Source organism: Sciurus carolinensis, chromosome 6 (assembly GCF_902686445.1).
Source record: "Sciurus carolinensis chromosome 6, mSciCar1.2, whole genome shotgun sequence".
NCBI lineage: Eukaryota > Metazoa > Chordata > Mammalia > Rodentia > Sciuridae > Sciurus > Sciurus carolinensis.
In genome coordinates this window covers 49,325,320-49,345,636 of record NC_062218.1, presented here as the reverse complement: position 1 = coordinate 49,345,636, position 20,317 = coordinate 49,325,320, and the positions used below count along the sequence as shown (strand labels likewise).

Genomic DNA, 20,317 nt, shown 5'->3' with positions numbered 1-20,317 from the left:
TGTGCCAAGAAGATATAATTAGCCCTAATGTCCCATCTTTAAGTCATGGTGTCTGGCTTTCAGCTTTTATAGCCCCTCCCTCTCCAATCTCTCAGTGATCTTTGTTTTCCCTTGAACTTTTAATCTTTATTAGTCTCACTTGCATACCTATCTGGCAAAGCTCTAACTCCAAATTAATCCTGCAGTCTTCCTTTGCATGGATACCAGAAAGCCGAACAGTTTGTGGAAAACTGGGTAAAGAGGTGAATTGATTAATTCATGGTTTCTAGTCTCCATAAACCCTGACCAACATTATTTAATCCTCTTACTCAGTGACTCTCAACCTTGGCTGCACAATAGAATCCTCTGGAAACTTAAAAAAAAAAAAAAAAAAAAAAAAAAATCCCATAGCCTAGGCTGCTCAGGCCATTTAGATCTGAAATTTTGGGGATAGGACCCAACCATCAGTATTTTCATGTTCTTCAGTGACTCTAACATGCAACTAGGATTGAGAACCACTATTTGAAGGTTGTCCTTGAAGGATTTTTATTTTCCATTTCCCTTAGAAGCTATCCTGTTCTTTCACGACTCTCTAAAAACCACCTACCTAACTCCAATTTATAACCTCAGCAATTGACCTCACCTTCTACTTTGCTAGAAAAATGGAAGCTTTTGTTAGTGAATCCCCTTTAATTTTTTTGCCCCTAACTTAGTTATCTATGCATTTAATTCAGGCCCAGATTGTGCCAGACATTGTGCTAGGCATTAGGCAGAGAATGGTGCACCGGTCAAATACAGTCCAGGCCCTCCTGGCTCTTGCAGTCAGGCCAGTGCCATCCTGGCTGCCCACAGCCAGGTCACTTAGGCATTTATGTCACAGGGTGAGTGCTGTGGAAGCTTGCAGGAAGGGCTGTAGTGCAGACTTGGACCCTGAGGAAGAAATCCTACTCCCTTAACTAATCTGTCACACCCTTTTTTCCCTTTTAACTTCTTGGAGGAGGAGGTGTCACCCCTGCCCCAGTGGAGAAAGAGGTCACCTTGCTGGGTTTCTTTCCGTCCTCACCCATGTTCTCCTGACTTTCATTGCTTATTCTCTCTTGTTTCTCTGTATTGATTCTTTCCTTCACCATAAACACACTCATAGTGTTATCACCTTGACAATGATGAAACTGATTTTGCATGTCCTTCCTCACTTCGGGCCTTTACAACTAAGGCATCTTGCAATAGGCCTGTTCAGGGCCTTCTGTCACTCACTTGCCTTTATGTTTTGACTTCTGCCTCATCACTTAGCCTTATTTCCCCCTCCTGAAAGCCAGGGGCTTCCTGGCTGGCATAGTTCAGTGGAGACCATTCATCCCTGTCACACTGGACCCTTCTGATGCATTTGCTTCATTACTTTAAAATTTTCCTACTTCCGTTATTGTGATTCCATAAATATTCAGTTCTCTTTGTATCTTTTTTATTCTTTTTTTCATCTTTGTGAGATTTCTTCCCTCAGCCCACCCCCTTACATGGTGGGATTTTCCAAGGTTCTGTCCTTGGACCACTGTTTTTCTCATTCATCCATTATTGTGGTTTTAATCACCATCTAGATGTGAAAGTATCTAAAAGTTGTATCTTCAGCCTTGCTCTTCCTCCCATGTATCTTGGGACATCTCCATCTGAATGTCCCACTGGTTTGTCACAAGAAGACTTACTAATCCCCTACTCCTTAAACCTGTCCCTCTTTTTGCATTCCTTATCTCATCTGGTGGCACCACTGTGCACATAATCACTCAGAAACTTCAGTCCTGCTCTTCTGTTCTTACCTAATGAATCACCAAGGTCTTCTGCATTGCCTCATAGAGGTTTCTCCACTTCCTGTCCATCACCACTATGTCACCAAACTATTTGTAAATTTGTTGAAGCCTCCAGTCTTTCCCACTGGAATGCATACAACAAAATCCTGGCTTGGTCTCCCTGCTCTTAGGCTCCCCACCCCCTGTCATATTCATCCTTCACATAGCTGATTTGCCTACTGTTAAGACTTGTAGAATAATGCCAGCTTGGGAGTGTCAATGTGGTAGGACTCTGGTGAACTGTCTGGTTGAGTTCCTTTACAAATTGAGCTTCCGCATAGTATTTCACCTTTGAAAGCTTCACATTGCCTGTGCAACATCTTTTCACACTGCTCATTTGTATCGCCAGTGAATTCACTCCAAAGTACCTAATTCCTACCATTCACTGAGAAATAGTTCAGATCTCATTAATTCCACAAAGACTTCTTAATAATCAAATCTTTATTCCTTTGATCACTGGTATTTATTGAATGCCTGTGTTTTCCCAGGCAGCAAACAACATTCCCAAAAGGAGTAAGGTGTAAGCCTACCTGAGATTATTAGAGTAGTGTTTCTCAATCTGTCTGTGATGGTGGACCAACTGGGATTTGTATTTGTTTGTGTTTGCTCTATCCTGGATGAGTAAGTGAGGCTACTATTCAGAAGAGAATGAACAGTTTGCCTGAATGGCTCAGCTAAAAGGGAAAACAAAAATCTGTTAGAGGAAGACAGAATCTTAAAAAGTAAGATATGCTTACCAGCCAGGTGGACAAGGCTTTTTGGTCATGAGGAAAAAATGAAGTATAGATAGAGAGGGAAAGTAGAGTCTGCTGGAACCACTAAGACAGATGACAGCAGGGATAGAGTGGAGGGGAATGAGGCCAGAGAGTCAGATGGGGTTGAGGTCATTCACTTGGCTAATACTTTTTGAGAATGAGATGTATTTCAGATCCTTCCAAGATACTGAGACTAGAAGCCACATGGAGATGGTTTTTGCCCTGAAAGGCTTTCACAGGATGCTAAGGGTAATCAAGGAGTTAGACTTTTTACTGTAGGCAGGTTCTGAAGAATTTTGAGGAAGAGTATAGCATGACCACCTTAATCCTTGGAAAGATGGCTCTGGTGGCATTGTGGAAAGATGGAAGACTGCCAGGTCAGGAAAGTTAATTGAGAGGTCATTACAGTACTAGGTGAGCCATGTTAGGGCTCAGTGTTTGCAAAAGGAAGGGATAAAGGAAGGAAAAAGACACTTTTTGGAGAAATATTATTAAGGTGTATAAACCACACAGTCTTGAGGGTTAATGGAGTTTAGGGATGGCTCGCAGTTTCTGACTTGTGATAGGGTGAGAGGTTCAATTAGCCGGGAGAGAGCATAATAGAAGGGGAAGGGTTGGGAGATGTGAGAAGTCAAGAGTCTGAGAATGTCACACCAGTTTGGCGCTTCTTCTCTGAACTCCTGTAGTACTTTGTGCTAACCTCTATCATAGACTTACTTGTTCAATGGGTTTATGTGCTTGTGAACTTCTCCTCTTCCTCCTTCTACTTCTTTGTGTGTGTGTGTGTGTGTGTGTGTGTGTGTGTGTGTGTGCATGTATGTGTGAGTTACTAGGGATTGAACCCAAGGGTGCTGTACCACCAAGCTACATCCCTACCCCTTCTGATTTTTAATTTTGATGTAGGGTCTAAGTTACCCAGCCTGGGCTCGAACTTACAATCCTCCTACCTTAGCCTCCTGAGTAGCTGGTATTAAAAGTGAACTTGAGAATGTGTGCCCATATTTCCATCCCAAACACTTCTCACAGGCCTAGCATGTGCAACAGTTTCAACAAATGGTTCTTACTAAAGAGATAGTGTACTAGTTTTTCTATTGCCCCTTAAACTTAGTGAATTAAAACAACACAAACTTATTAACTATGGGTTAGAAGTCCAGGTTAGAAAGACTGGTTTCTCTACTCTGTTTCACAAGGCCCAAATCAAGCTGTCAACTGATTGGGCTCTTACTAGGAGGCTCTGGGAGGAAACCATTTCCAAACTCACTCAGGCTGTGAGCAGAATTAAGTTCCTGGTGGTTGCATTGCTGGGTTCTTGTTTTCCTTTCTCCTTAGTTCCTAGGAACTTTGAAGGTGGGCCCTTACTATGATGCATTGAATCCTCATGCTTTAAGACTATCTCCTTTTTCCAGTCAAAGACAATTCTCTGCTTCTAAGGACTTGTGATTGCATTGGGCCTGCCAATATAATGTCTGTTTTAAGGTCTATAATTTTAATTACATCCATCAAGTCTATTTTGCCATGTAATACCATCACAGGCCCCAGGGATTTGGTTGTGGACATATTTGCAGGGGGCATTATTTTGTCTACCATAATAGTAATTGTGTACCCAGTCATGCAGGGATTATGATCACAGTTCAAAAACACATATGTATTCTAGCATTTCTCATTTGTGCAGGGAAGTACAAAGAGATAAGATCTGCTTAGTTTCAGAAAGAATGGGAGCAGAAAAAAGTCACAACCCTTTAGCTTCCCCTCTGTCTTATGATCATCAGTACATTATCCTTCCCATTTGGGTGTCTGTCCATCTAAACCATCCATTCAACTAGTCATTCATTCATTCATAAACATTGGAGTACCCACTTTAAGAGTCTATGCAAGGGACTGCGGCTATAGCTCAGTAGTAGAGCACTTACCTAGAATGTGTGACACTAGGCTTGATCCTCAGCATGACAAAAAATTAAATAAATAGAGTTATTGTATACAACTAAAAATATTTTTAAAATAAGTCTATGCAAGATTGAGAAATGAGGAAGAGAATGAGCTACAAGAATGAATAACACCTCATTTCTGTCAGCTTCTGTCAGTATATTGAGGTCTACAACAAATTTTCTTAAATCTGTGCTGTTGATGAGTTTGGCTTATGTTGAAGATTTTTCTTCTCTGCTTAGTGAATAATCATTTTGAAATACCGTAGCTTCAAGCTCTGTCCCAAGTTCCCAGTAAAGATGTGTAATTGTGGTAATTACTGCTTCATTTACTTCCTTCTGTGTGACTTTGGGAATCATTAATAAATAAATAATATTATTTTAATTTTTAACTTTATTCAAATAAGTAAACAATTTATCAGTTGTTTATTATTCTTTCCAGAGATGTTCTGTGCACATACAAGGAAGTAGTTGTCTTATACCTGCATTAATGGTATATTGTAGAGATTATTCCATAGCAGCATAGACACTTTATTCCTTTTTATAACTCCATTCCTTTTATGGAATGTCATTCCATGATATGAATACACCAGGTTATTTACAAGTCTCATTGGTGGACATTTTAGATAGTTTTCACTTCCTGTGCTACTAAAAGATCGTTGTAGTAAAAAGTATCTTGTGTGCATACTTCACACAAGTATAAATCTACATATAGAATGTCTGTGCTCTAGTAGAAAAAAATCCTTCTCACAGAGGTCTAACCAACCACATTCCCAGTAGCAGTTTGTGAGAGCGGCTGTTGCACCGCTCGGCTAACAAAGTGTATTGATGCAATCGGCCATTCTGATATGTTAAAATGGTATTTCAATTTAAATTTGCACTTATCGCATTAATGAATAACATTGGGCATCCTTTTGTGTGCAATATAGTTTTAATTTTTTCAATACCTTTATTCTATTTATTTATTTTTATGTGGTGCTGGGAATCAAACCCAGTACCTCACGCGTGCCAAGCAAGCACTGGACAACTGAGCCACAGTCCCAGCCCTCAGTTTAACGATATTTCGACTTTGTTTATTTAGGTTTTTTGTGTGTGTGTGTTTTTTTTCTCTCAGCACTGGCGATTGAACCATGGCCTCATGAATGCTGGACAAGGGCTCTACCACTGAGCTACATCCCCAGTCCTATACTTAGGCTTTTCATATACACAAATATTTAATATCAGACAGTCATATTTAGTTGATTTTTCTTTCTATGGCTTCTATGTTTTGTGTCACGGTTGGAAAAGCCTTCCTCATTCCAATATTATGAAATCATTATCTCAAGTTTCACCAAGTATTTTAACTTTTTATTTTGAGATAATTATAGATTCACAGGAAGTTACAATGTTTGTATAGAGAGATCCTGTACCCTTCACTCAGTTTTCTCCAAACACCAGGTACTTTTATAATTTTGTTTTATACTTTAAAATTATTGATCCACTTGAAATTTATTTTGTATGAGATAATGGATTCCAATTTATTTTTTTCCCAATAGGTTACTTATTGTCCTAACATTATTTATTGAACAATCCATATTTTCCTCAACAACTTTAAGTGCATATGTATAAATCATACACTAAATTCCTATACATGCTGGTTAATTTCTTAAATATTTAAAGCATCACAGCTGAGATAGAATGTGCCATGTCATTGCTGGTAATATCTTTTTTCAAGAGGGTCATATGCAAATGACCAGTATTACCTCGTTTCAAAATCCTGCTATGATATGATGTAATTTGGCCTATTTTTCTAGAATTGACTTGGTGGTGCTGCGGGTTGTATCGGGATACAAGTGAATAAACATTTATTCCTTGCCCTCCAGGAGTTCAGCTTAGCTTATTGATCCCAATCTATTAAGGTAAAGCCTTTGAACTATGTACTGCTTAAGGTTAAGCATGCAGTTAATTCTCATGAAGCCCTACTGAAGGATGTATATTATCCCCATTTTGTAGGTAGGAAATAGAGACTCAGAAAGAATGAGTTTTCTTAGATCTTAGGTTCCATACCACAGACTCAGGTTCTGTTCTTGTGACTAGTCTTATCCCCCATCATTCCAGGATATGCCTCAGGTCTGCCCAAGATGTCTTTTCACTCCGATGACCTGAGGTAATAACTACCATAACTTGTGGCCTACAGCATAACTCCACTGTTCCATCTCTGCTTTTGTAAATCTAAAGGCTCACACCATTTTCATTTAATTTAATTTTTTAAATAAGCTTTACTCTGTGTATTTGAGATTTATAACGATGTCTGTTTTAAGTTCTTCTCAAAGAAAGGGCTAAGCAAAGACAGTTGACTTCACCAATCTTTTTCAGATCTCACTCTGAATGATGCTAAAGGAAAAATAAAATACTCATCTGCTTATTTCGTTATCTGAATTTAAGGGGTAGATTTAGATCATTCTTAAATTCTTTCCCAGCTGTATGATTTTAGATGTATGCTTTTTATCTTGCTAGTATTTTCTATAATTTTATATTTCCATAGAGGAGGGAGGGAACAAAAGCATTTAAAGAATGATGAGTATGTTCATGTGGGTTAGAGGAAAAACATGCTAGAAATTCATTAATCCAGTCAAAAATCACATTTGTTAATGGAAGTCATGTAGGTTGATCATTGTATAATGTAATACTAGTTTTGGGTTCAGTTCATTATATCAGCTTGCTGGCTTATGTTTAGAGGCCACCACTTAAAATTCCATATGTGCTTTGGATTCGAGTCTATTAATTCCCATACCCTGTAGAGTTCTCATACATTTTCCTATTACTACAGTGTAGTTCATGTGATGTTTTTCAAGGGATAGGGATTTTAGGATTTGTAAATGTGGGGGACAGGGAACCTCCAGCTCTGCATTTTCTACTTACTATTCAGAATTATCCTGTAGCAGGGTAAGATCTTCCAGAAGATTTTGCTTGCTTCTCTTAGAGAATATATTTTGTGTGGGATCTCTGTGGACAGCCCTCAAACTGGACACTTGGATACTTAAAGACATAAATTGCTTACTGAGTTTGGTGAGAAGGAGTATGTTCTTAGGGCCTGGTGAGTTAATATAAGACCAGACACACCCAAGAAACTGGTCCATAGATTTGAATTCCAGGGCATTCGTTCAAAATTGTCATATGTGTAAACAAAGCCACAGTCAAGCAAATGTGATGGTGGGTAATTCTTCTCAGGAGATATAGGACTAGATGAGAAGGTTGCTTGATAAAATTAAAGCAGAGTGACTAATCCTGTTTGTCTCTTGAGATAATTCTTTTTTAAAAAACTTCATTTAGAACACTCTTCTAACCTGGTACTGGAAAAAACCTGCTGAGTACCTTACCAGCTATGTTTTGGAGACTTTCAGGGAACCTCTGTTTTACAGATTGTATTCAGTTTTATATCACCTTTCCTGATTCCCACAGAGCTGTCAGAATCTACTAAAGCCTATGTAACCACATAGTTTCTTTTTTATCCATTACTTTTTTTTTTTTTTTTTTTTTCAGGGCTGGGATTGAACCCAGGGCCTTGTGCATGTGAGGCAAGCGCTATAATACTGAATTACATTCCTAGCACCATAAAATTTAAATTATTTATTTATATGAGCCAGTTAACTCATTATGAGCCAGTTAACTCTCTTTCATTCCCAGTCATAGGATGGACAGACCTGTCACATAAAGACCTTCAACTCTGTGTTAACTTTCATCTGTGAACGTGGATGATTGACTTCTAGATTTTGTCCTTGAATTCAGAGATTCATCTCACTTGGGAACCTGAACTTTCTATTCCTGAGTCTACTTTTATTCTTTCCTGTGACTGTCTATGTGGTAGACTGGGACTGTTAATAATAATGTGAATCACAAGCCATTTCAGGCTTAAAGGTTTGTCTGATTATCATTAAATAATCAGAGGTTGCTCAGCTAGGTTATACCAACCTCTTTTATTTCCTGAGTTCCATTGGGGGGTGGCCAGGTTGTCATCCTAGTGCTTCCTTATCCTCTGATTGTTCTGCTCAGACCTGGGAAGACTTTCTTGGCTTCTGTCCCCTCAGCCCCACTTTGCTGCTCATGCATCCTGAGCTTATTATTACTGTAGAGCATGCACTGTGGGTGCTGACTGTTTACTTGACTGTGAACTCCAAGAAGGCAAACACTGCCTAGTTCACTTTTTAAAAACAGCTTTAATTTAAATTTATGAATACACAAATGGTATGCCTTGACTCTATGTACAGAGAAACAACATGTATCCCATTTGTATACAATAATAAAAAAATAAATAAAATAAAAAAAACAAAAACAAAAAAACCCCACACCTAATAAATACACCCAGTAGCAGTAAAAAAAACAAAAACAAAAAAAACAGCTTTAATTAAGATACAATTCACATACCATACAATTAACCCATTTAAAGTGTACAGTTCAGTGAGCTTTAGTATGTTCATGGAGTTTTACAAACATCATCACAATCAACTTTAGAAGATTTTTATCTTTCCAAGAAGAAACCCAAAACCCACCAGCAGTCTTCCCCCACTTCATTCCTACCTGCCGCCCTCCATGCCTCTGCAACTTCCAGTCTTCTATCTGTCTTTCTGGACTTGCCTGTTCTTAGCATTTTGTACGCATAAAGGCATATGTCGTCTTTTGTGACTCAATTTTTACTTAGCATAATATTTCAAAGTCTGTCCATGTTATCTCATGAATTAATACTTCATTCCTTTTTATTGTTGACTAATATTTCACTGTATGGATGTACCACATATTTATAGGCTCATTAGTTGTGGACATTTAGGTTGTTTCCACTTTTTGACTGTTGTGAATAATGCTGCTGTGAACATTCACATACAAGTTTTTGTGTGGACTTAAGTTTTCAGTTTTCTTGGATATATCTGGGCGTAAAATTGCTGGGTCGTGTGTAATTCTGTTTGATCCTTTGAGGAACTACTAAACTGTTTTCCACACTGGACACGATCATTTTTTAAATTTTGCCAACCATGTGTGAATATTCTATCTTCTCCATGTCCTTGTCGATGCGTGTTATCATCTGTCTTTAATTTTCGCCACCCTATTAGGTGTGAAGTGATTGTCTGGCTCACTTTAGAATCTCCATCACAGGGCCTACTGTGGTATTAATAAGCACTGACTGATTGACCAAGCCTGTTTCCCCATCTCATTATTCATGTCACCCTCCCCAGTATGAAGCTAAATGCTGTGGTGGAGGAGCATGGACTCAAGTTCATTGAACTTTCAACACCTGCTCAGTAACTTAATAACTGTGTGATCTGCAGCAAGTTACTTCACTTCTCTGAGCTGCAGTTTCTTTATCTGTAAAATGGAGATAATGATATGTGTTATATTTTGCTTGAGGATTGAGTGTAATAATGTGAATGGAGCATCTAGCACAATACCCAAACCAGGGCCTTCATTAAGTAAGTGCTGTTGTTATTCTCTTGGAAAACTTTGGCAGCAACTCACTCTACTCCCTTCCCTTAGGAAACAGAGGCAGCAGTTGATTCTGGGAGAGGTGCCTGTGATATACTAGGTCAGCTCCCTTTCCTTCTTTAGGAAAACTCCCTGCAGATCTCCTCATGGAATCTGTTAACACCTCTTCCATTTTGGAGCAATGTTCCAAGGTGACCACTGGGGCTGAGTGGGAGACCGCCATCTGTGGATCTACTGCTGCTTTGTGATTCTCCTTGAGCTTTGATTGACCCATTTCACAGATTTGGTTGTTTCTAGTAACTCTTTATTAAAATGTTACCTTTTCATAACCATCAATTTAAAAAACTTTAGTCAAGATAGCTTTTTGATTGCTATGAATCCCAATAATGAGGATTCTCAGTTGACACAGGTGGATTTAGGCTATGGAGAAAAGTCTTACTGACTTGGAGAACTTGCCTAGCTGAGCTTGTTCCTGTTGCCGTCCTGCCTTTGAACTTCTTGGATAATTTATGAAAGCAGAGGAACTGCTTTCATCTGTGGCACACCGTGGCAACGTTCCCATGGCAGGAAACGTTTGTTCTTACAAATCTCATACATAACAGTCACAAGGCAAGCCTTAATATTTTGTTTCACTTATTTGTGCATTTTTGTAATTTCATGATTGTTTCAGTGTTTTTCACCTGAGAGCTAAGCGGCTTGGGGAAAAGGCTGAGACATACTTGCCCTGGGACCTTCATTACTCAGCCCCAATCTACCTGTCTGGTTTTAGCTGCCACTTCTTTTTACAAATTCTCAGATACTATCACAGAACCTGTAGTCAGCTGGAGTTCCCCAAAAACCCTCTTTCTGTTGATAGCAAAACTGTGATGGGAACAAAACTGTTGTTGGCTTTTGAGGTTGGAAGGGAGAGAAGGGGGAAGGTGAGAAATAGCTTACTGAAGGAGGGAAAGATCTTAGGGAGTGATGGGAAGTAAATTTGAATGGGGAAAGTGGAGTCAGATAATGGAGGCAAGAACTTAGGACCTGACGAGATTTATAATAGGGAGCTATTGCTGATTCTTTTTTTTTTTTTTTTTTTTTTTTTTTTGGTGGTGCTGGGGATCGAACCTAGGGCCCTGTGTTTGTAAGGCAAGCACTTTACCAACTGAGCTATCTCCCCAGCCTATTTCTGATTCTTGAGATGGGGGAAATGATGATCAAAGTAGTATTTTAGGATTTTTTTTTTCTGGCTGTGAGGTTAACCCTAAGCATAAATTTAAGGGATGTAAAAGCAGAGGCCAGAGTTGTCAAGGCCCACTGGCTGTGACATAGGTATGCAGTGCAGTTCTGGCTGTTGGTTGTGAGGATGGAGGGGAAAACTTCCATCTAAGCATGAGCACTCAGCTGGAGGTGGAAGAGCACTGTCAAGGACGATTCCAGTGTTTTGAATCAAAAGAAAAGTGAAGGCATCAATACCTATAAAGGTGGCGCAGAAAGAGGCCAACTGGTTAAAACCAGAAGTCGGGCAAGATGAGCTCCTTTGGGGATTAGTTAGGTTTCCTGTGACAGTGAAATGTCCAAGTTATGATATTTATTGACAGTTGAAAATACTGGACTCCAGCATGAGTGAAAGGTTGGGGCTTAGAGTGTAGATTTGGGAGTCATTACCATAGTATGAAGAATGAGTAGATAAAGAGGGAAAAAAAAGTAGTGTGAATTGAAAGGAGACGCTCCCTGCCAGTGCAGGAATATATTAAAAAAAAAAAAAAAAAGAAAAGAAAAAAGAGGAAGCAGCCAATAGCCCAGGAATGGCTGAAGGATGGAAAGGCATGAGGCCAGTCAGAAGAGTGCTATGTTCTGAAAGCCAAGGCCAGAAGTTGAGGAAGGAAGGAGAGGTCAGCAATGTGGAGCTGCAGGAAAATCAGGATAGATAACTCAGGAGAGAAGCCTTTGGGCTTAGGAAGAGGGAGGTCCCTAACCTTTGCATAGAGCTCCAGTGGGAGAAGACACCTTTAATCAAGCAAGATGGTTATCTAAGGACAGACACACCTTCCACTGAGCATCCTTCAAAGATGCTGTGGTCCAGAATCCCCTCTGTGCTGAATCCCAAATATCAGATCTGCCCAAGAACAATCCCTTGCTCTTATTTCATTATCATATGCCTATTCTTTCTTTCTTTTTTTTTTCTAATTAAGTTTAGCAACTTATCTGATCTGGTTTGGAGAGGAGCTTGTCACCATGGCCACCAATTTAACAACATAGGTCATAACCAGTTGAACATTTTCGTATTCCAACCTATGTTTTCTGACGAAAATTAAATACATACCAAACAATAAGTTTGGTTCTCTGTTATGAAATGTATCAGCAAGGATCCCTATGTTACTTTGTACATTTTATTTTCCCCTCAAGATTTTATTATTTATGCATCTCTCTCTCTCTTTTGTCTTTTTCTAGGACTTGTCTTAGATTAAGATTGAGACAAGGTAAATGGAAAATTATTCTTAGTAGAAAATAGAGCAGTGCTGGCTTTCTAGTAAAGGTAATATAACTGTCATGACTTGCAGAAGGGCTTTCAGAGAGTTACTGAAAAGAACTTGCATTAGTATAATCCTGGAAACCATCTAAGAGTCCTGTAAGTGATGTTTAGATGAGAAATAGAAGATCAATATACCTCATGTAAGCTTGATTCAGGGTTCTAATCCTATATTTTATTTGGAATCACAAATTCTATACTTCAGATGACAAACTGGAAGAAATCCAATAAATATTACTCTTGTCCTCAGTGGGAAAAAAGTGAGTCTTTTAGAGTTTAAATGGTGTGATTTAGTAGTCGGACTGCATTTTTATATAATGATTGATTATCTGAGATAAGAAACTCTACCAGAAAGAGGTTCCAGATGACAAAAGATTTGCGTTTTTATCCTTTAGCTATGTGGACATCAGACATTTGGGAATTTGTTAGGTGATAAGTATCTCTATAGTAAGCTATTTTGAAACGATGCTGTTAGGCCTTAATTACTCTGGAGAGTTTGTAATTTACTTATGCCAATTTTTTTCATAGCATTTAGTTGACTTTAAAAATTTTTAGATGTAGCTGGGCACAATGTTGCATGCCTATCATCCCAGCCCCTCTGGAGGCCAAGGCAGGAGGAATGCAAGTTCAAGACCAGCCTTGGCAACTTAGAAAACCCTATCTCAAAGTTTTAAAAAAATTAAAAAGGGCTGGGGATGTAGCTCAGTGGTGGAATGCCCTTGAGTTCAGTCCCCAGTACCACAAAATAAATAAACTAAATAAAACATTTTAGAAGATATAATCTGGATTTATGTTTGGTCAAATTAGTAATATACAGTAAACAAAGGATAAGAGAACGTGTTAGGTACACTTAAACTAATTATGAATTAAGCAGACTTGGCTATTCTGTATGTTTCTATTTATTATCCAGAAGCAAAAAAAAAAAAAAACAAAAAACCATGAAATTTTCAGAGAATTTACATTAGTGATAACAAGAAGCATGTTTCTGCATAATTGCATCTGTAACATATGGAATTTCAGTATCTTTTTGTATTTTGCAAGTAAATCTCAACTTTGAAGTTCAACTGGGAAATGAAGCCCAAAGTAAGGCACAGGTTGATGGCCTTGGTGGGGGAGTTATTATGCAGGTCCCAGTTTCTCAGTTTCTGCTTCATAACTCAGATGAATAAAATGCAACTAATCTTACTCCTAAAGTTAAAAAAAAAAAAAGGTGACCTGACCTTAATGAAAACACATTCCTCAAGTTTTTGAGAATCAAATCTCATTAAAGAAAATCTTTTGAGAAGATCAAGTACAGCCTAGAAAGGGCAAGAACACAAATAGAACATAATTAAACAGCAACAAGTTGAGAAGTTGACCTTGTCATGTGAGTTATTTATAGATAAATATGCCTTATTTAGATTTCTAACTTAACTTTGAAGCCAAGAAAATTGGACCTTCCTGCTAACAAGTGAAGCAAAAAATTATCAACTGTGATAATTTCTTTTATTGATAGATTAATACCATAGATATTTATTACCTGACTAACCTCCCCCAGGCCAGTACTATACACGATACAAACTTGCATAAGACACATTTCCACCCTACCCCATAAGAACTTACAGAATTTTAGGAGAGATAAGAGATGTCCAGAAATGAAATGCACTAGGACAGCTCTTAAATACATGGGGACATGCAGGAGTGGAAACCAACATATTTAACAGCTAGTGTGGAATGGATGACCAACTGATCAGATTGGATGCCAGCCCTGAAAAACAGACCTGGCTGTCCAAGAGTGCACAAGAGTGGAATCAGCACTGGTTCCATATAATGCACTATAGGATTGCGTGTTTGTATAACCCTGTAACTGATAACTGTATAATCACATATAGATAATGAACTAGTCATCAGTTTGGAAAGAAAAATGTTTCAAACGTCGTGAATACTGCACTGAATACTGCACTTTAAGCAGAAGTTTAGGTAAGCAGTAAGTAAAAGCTAAGCAGTAGGCATAGAAAAAGCCATATGAAAAGCCTTTACTAAATGAATGAACTCACCATCTTTCTTCCCCTTCACTATGGGATTCCAATGTGAAGGTCCTCACCCCATGAATGGGAAATAAAGGAGTGTGTTAATACATAGCAGAGAGAGGATCCTAGGGTTACTACTCCAGTCTGGGCCAATCTGTTTCTGTAGTTCTCCCCATTCCCCAATACTGACCTTCGTAATATAAGAAATGCTTTATTTCATTTTATTAAGTACCTAAAGCAGTCACTTAAATATTCATTCATTTCTGTTAAGCATCATCTTAAAAACAACACCGACCCCCTCCAAAACAAAATCATAGTGTAATGTGTTCCAAAATGTGGTTGGAGGACCTCCTGAATGAGATTGCCCATAAGGAGGCCCTGGAAATATACCTTTTGTTGAGTACTGCAAGAAAGTCTAATGTACAGTAACTTTTTAGACTTACTCTCTTATTCTAACTAATGGTGAAATTAATTTCTTTCTAGTTATCTAGCCAACATGAGTTAGAATTTAATAAACTGACTTTTTTGGGTTGAGAGAGTTAGGTAATAGTGTACTTGGAACATTTTTGGTAGGTTTGAGGCCTTGGTGGGTGGTTGTATTGGTGGATGTAGGGCAAAAATGGGACCTCTGGATATGAGATATACTGAAATAAGGTGTCCCTGAGACCCTTGGAAAAGTGGTCTTCTGCCTTTGTTTGTGCTGAATATTTACTTCTCAAGACCAGAGTTCCAACCTATATTGTGGGCTAAGTAAATCAGTGTTTGTGGCTTGTATAGAAAATGAAATGCCTATTAAGCTTTTGTTCCAGTGAAATACTCTGGATTTCCAAATAACTGAAATACAAATGCATTTTAGAAACCCAGAAGTTCAGGAGTTGAAATAGTTTCTCTTGCCTGCCTGCCTGCCTGCCTGCCTGCCTTGCAATGTGGCCAAGGGAACTTCACTTGGTGTTATGGCTTCTTTATTTTTCTATTTTGTCCTGATTTCCTGTGAAATCAAAGCTCTTTTCATAGACATGTACACACATACTTTGCACCAGCACCTTTTCTTAATGCCACAAATGTATTTAGGATGTTTCAGTCTTTGAAATAATTCTTTGACTCTGCCATCTTCTTTTTGTTTATTCCTATAAATAAATATCTTGAGTAATAGACAATTGGAAGAATGAACCCGGAAGTCAGTTGAGCTGAATGTTGGGTCTAAATCCTTCAGAATGTCTGTCATCACAGCTGAACAAACTTGAGGGTTCCCCCTAGCTCAAACCTCATACCTTCCTCTAGGATAAATTTATAAGCAGTTGACCCTTAGTATTTGCAGGGATTGGTTTCAGGGCCCCTACAAGGTTAGTTTATTCACTTACTAGTTGAAAAATGTTTGAGCTGTTTCTAATTTGTGGGCAATTATGAAAAAAGTCACTATAAGCATTTACATACAGGTTTTTATGTGAATATAAATATTCATTTCTCTTATATTAAAACCTAGGGTTCAGATTTCTGGGTAATATATTAAGTGTATGGGATTTTGATAGGGATTGTATTGATCAATTTGAGAAGACTTGATATCTAACAATATTCATTCTTCCAGTTCATGAACATGGTATAACTTTCCATTTAAATCTTTGATGTTTTGATTTTTTCTGCATAAATACACATAATTTTAAAAATGTATCATCAGTTCAGCAATTCAACTGGAATTTTTCATGATGTTGTTATGCACCAAGTTTTCTTACAATCTCATTTGGTCTGCCTAAAGTTAGAAATTTTAAAATTTTGTATTTTAATGTTGTTTTTTTCTTTTGTTGAATTTTGTACTTTAGAAATACTAATTATCTTTATATTGAATCATGCTCCCTAGTAGACTTTTTGTAGTTTTTTTTTTTAAGTTGGCAATGGACCTTTATTTATTTATATGTGGTGCTGAGAATCGAATTCAGTGCCTTGCATGTGCCAGGTAAGCGCTCTGCCACTGAGCCACAACCCCAGCCCGACTTTCTGTAGTTTTAATCTCTGTCATTTTCATTTGACTATTTCAATCTTTCTTCTGTATCAAGAAATCACTGTTTAGCTATGAATACCCTGTTTCTGGATACTTCTAATTTATTTTTGGTACAATAATGATGTGCTGATCCTCAATTGGTTTCACTGGTTCACATTCTCCCATTCCATTTTATTCAAAAATCATTTTATGAGTACATGTTTTTAACTCGAAGCAATTGTGGAGCATTTTCTTTTATTGCTTTAATTACCAGTTACATTTCTTGGGTTCTTTGTTAAGTATCTTTCTTGGTTTACTTTTCCCCTATAATCTATTTGTAAAGTTCTTAAGTCTTTTTTTTTTTTAAATCTTAGGAGTATTTGAGCACCTCTGGTCAGACTACCTACTTGCTCTGATATAATATGGGTGACTTGCTTTCCTGTTCCCACAGTGTTTTTTTTTTTTTAGCCCTTTGTTTTTTTGCTGAGCTGTGATTTGAGGACTGAGAACTTCAGTTTATACTCATTATTTTCCTATATCTTAGGAATATGTACATTAAGTTTCAGAATTATTCACTTATTCTATTTAATGATGAAATAATTTTCTTTCTAGTATTTATCCAAAATGAGTTGCAGTTTAGTAACATTTTGTGCTTGGGAATTAGATAATTGTGTCCTTGGAACATTTTTGGTGAGGTTAAGGCCTTAGTGGTTATTTAGTTTTATTGGTGGATTTTGGTCAGTATTAGATTCCTGGGTATAAGAAATATCCAAATAAGGTTATCTTTGGGACCTAGAAGTTATGGAGAATGAAGGAAAGAAGAGTTTAACTAACACAGGTTGTGTCTGAATGATAATCTCTCTCTCTCTCTCTCTCTCTCTCTCTCTCTCTCTGTCTGTCTGTCTTTGTGTGGTGTTGGGGATTTGAACCTAGAGCTTTGTGCATGCTGGGCAAGCACTCTGCCAGTAACTAACCCAATAATATATCTTATGTTTAAAAAGTCACTTTTTAAAATAAGAGGTGTGGTTCACTATGTTGTCCAGGCTAGCCTTGAACTCCTGAGCTCAAGTGATCTTCCTGCCTCAGCCTCCCGAATCACTGGTACTACAGGCCTGCGCCTGTGTGCCTGGCAATTCCCATTGTTAAGCGTTGTTGAATATCAACACCAAGATCTCCATTCCCAAGGGGACACTTTTAAGGCACTTTTACCGATTCACCAGTTTCATCCTCAGAGTCTCTCTTCTTAATCCATTTGCCAGCCTGAGAAGAAAAAGATAGTCCATTTGCTTCTCTTAGATCTGGGGATACCTGAACGGAATTCTCAGGCTCTTTTGCCATCACCTGTTAGGGGAAGAGGCCATGTTGTGGGCGCCACTCTGCTTCAAAGCCTCTCCTGAGCCACAACTTATTGAAATTCAGAACATCAGCATATGGAATTTCCATATTTGGTTGTTTCTTTGAAGTTTTATGGATTTTTTTCCATTTATTTTTCTTTCTCCAATATTTGGAGCCACTACGAGGCAGCTCTTTCTGTTTCCTAAACGTGGGTGTTCCCTTACGTACTGCCCTTTGCCATGTCTCCTCCTGTTATTTATCACAAAGATTTACACTGCTCCATGTTAATTATTATCTTTCTTTGTAGTTCACTATGGCCTTCATCCTGGACTCTGATTCTGGAACTTTAAGTTGAATAAGCATTTTTACTTGGTATAGTAGTCTGCTAGGGCTGCTAAAACAAAGTGACACAAACTGGGTTGATTAAGCAACAGAAATGTATTATCTCACAGTTCTGGAGTTTAGAAGTCTGAAATCAAGAAGTTAGTAGGATTGGTTCATTTTGAGTGTTATGAGGGCAGGTTCTGTAGAAGGTCATCTTCATATTCATCTTACATTCTCCCTCTGTGCTTGTCTGTGTTCAGATTTCCTCTTTTTATGAAGACACCAATTATATTGGATTAGGACCCACCCTAATGACCTCATTTTAAGTGTTTACCTCTATAAAAACCCTCTTTCCCAACAACAGGTGTTGGCGAGGATGTGGGGAGAAAGGTACACTCATACATTGCTGGTGGGGCTGCAAATTAGTGCAGCCACTCTGGAAAGCAGTATGGAGACTCCTTAGAAAACTTTGGAATGGAACCACCATTTGACCCAGCTATCCCACTCCTTGGCCTATACCCAAAGGACTGACAATCAGCATATTACAGAGATACAGCCACATCAATGTTCATAGCTGCTCAGTTCACAATAGCCAGATTGTGGAACCAACCTAGATGTCCTTCAATTGATGAATGGATAAAGAAAATGTGGTATATATATACAATGGAATATTACTCAGCCATAAAGAATGATAAAATTATGGCATTTGCAGGCAAATGGATGAAACTGGAGAATATCATGCTAAGTGAGATAAGGCAATCTCAAAAAACCAACGGAAGAATGATATCGCTAATAAGTGGATGATGACACCTAATGGGGGGTGGGAGGGGTTAGTGTTAGGGTTAGAGTTAGGGTTAGGGAGGGGGGTAAGAATGGAGGAAGCAAGGACTGTATAGAGGGAAAAGAGGGGTGGGAGGGGTGGGTGGAAGGGAAAAAATAACAGAATGAATCAACCAACATTACCCTATGTAAATTTATGATTACACAAATGGTATGCCTTTACGCCATGTACAAACAGAGAAACAACATGTATCCCATTTGTTTACAATAAAAAAAAAAAAAACCCTCTTTCCAAATAAGATCACATTCTGAGGTAATAGGGGTTAGTACTTTTGACGTGAATTTTAGGAGGATACAACAGTTCATAATTCCTGGTTATTCACTCATGCTACAAATATTTTTTGCTACATACCAGGCATTAGTCTAAGCATTGGATTACAAAGGTAATGAGGCTCCATCTCTTCCCTCTTGATGAGTAGAAAAGATAAAGGATTCATAAACAGGCATTTGCAATACTATGCAGTATGTGCTCTCCTAGATGAGAGATAATGTCAAGGATTCCTTAGTGGAACACCTGTTCCTGAACTGCTCACTCAGGGATGGCGTTTCAGAGGAAGTGATGCTTGTATGTCTTTCTCAATAGGATGCAACACTGCACAGCTGTTAGCCCTGCTTCTACACCACACCCTCATGACTCCCAACCCTGGATCCTACCACCCAGTTAATCTTTCCAAAGCAGAATGATGAAGACATTCCCTACTTGTAAAACTTGTAATGACACCTCACTGTCAACAGAAATAAGTCTTAAAAAATTCTTTAGCCTGCCTAACTTTTGATACTTTCATAATCAAGTACCACTCCCAGATCTGTCTTTCCTGTCTTGATCAATTATTTTTCCCCGCCTTAGTGTTTTTAAAAAATTTATTCTAATTAGTTATACATGATAGTAGAATGTATTTTGATATATTATACATATATGGAGCACAACTTCTCATTCTTCTTGTTATATGTGATGTAGAATTACATTGGTCGTGTAATCATATATGCACCTAGGATAGTAATGTCCAATTAATCTTACTAAATTTTCTATTCCCATTCCCCCTCCCTTCCCTTCATTACCCTTTTTCTAATCCAAAATACTTCTATTCTTCCCTCATTTACCCCTTATTATAACATTAGCATCTACATATCAGAGAGAACATTTGGCCTTTGGTTTTTTGGGATTGGTTTGTTTCACTTAGCATAATATTTTCCATTTCCATCCACTTACCAGCAAATACCATAATTTCATTCTTTTTTTATGTCTGAGTAATGTTCTATTGTGTACATATACCACATTTTATTTATCCATTCATCTGTTGAAGGGCATCTAGCTATTGTGAATTGAGCTGCTATACACATTGATGTGCCTATATCCATTTTAAGTTCTTTTTT

At 38.0% G+C, this 20,317-nt stretch overlaps 1 protein-coding gene across 3 annotated transcripts in view; it reads left to right on the top strand.

Moving 5' to 3' along the window:
* The window catches only part of Elovl7 (ELOVL fatty acid elongase 7), an 84,323-nt gene that overhangs the window by 26,652 nt on the left and 37,354 nt on the right, over positions 1–20,317 (top strand). The gene's annotated exons all lie outside the window — the stretch shown is intronic.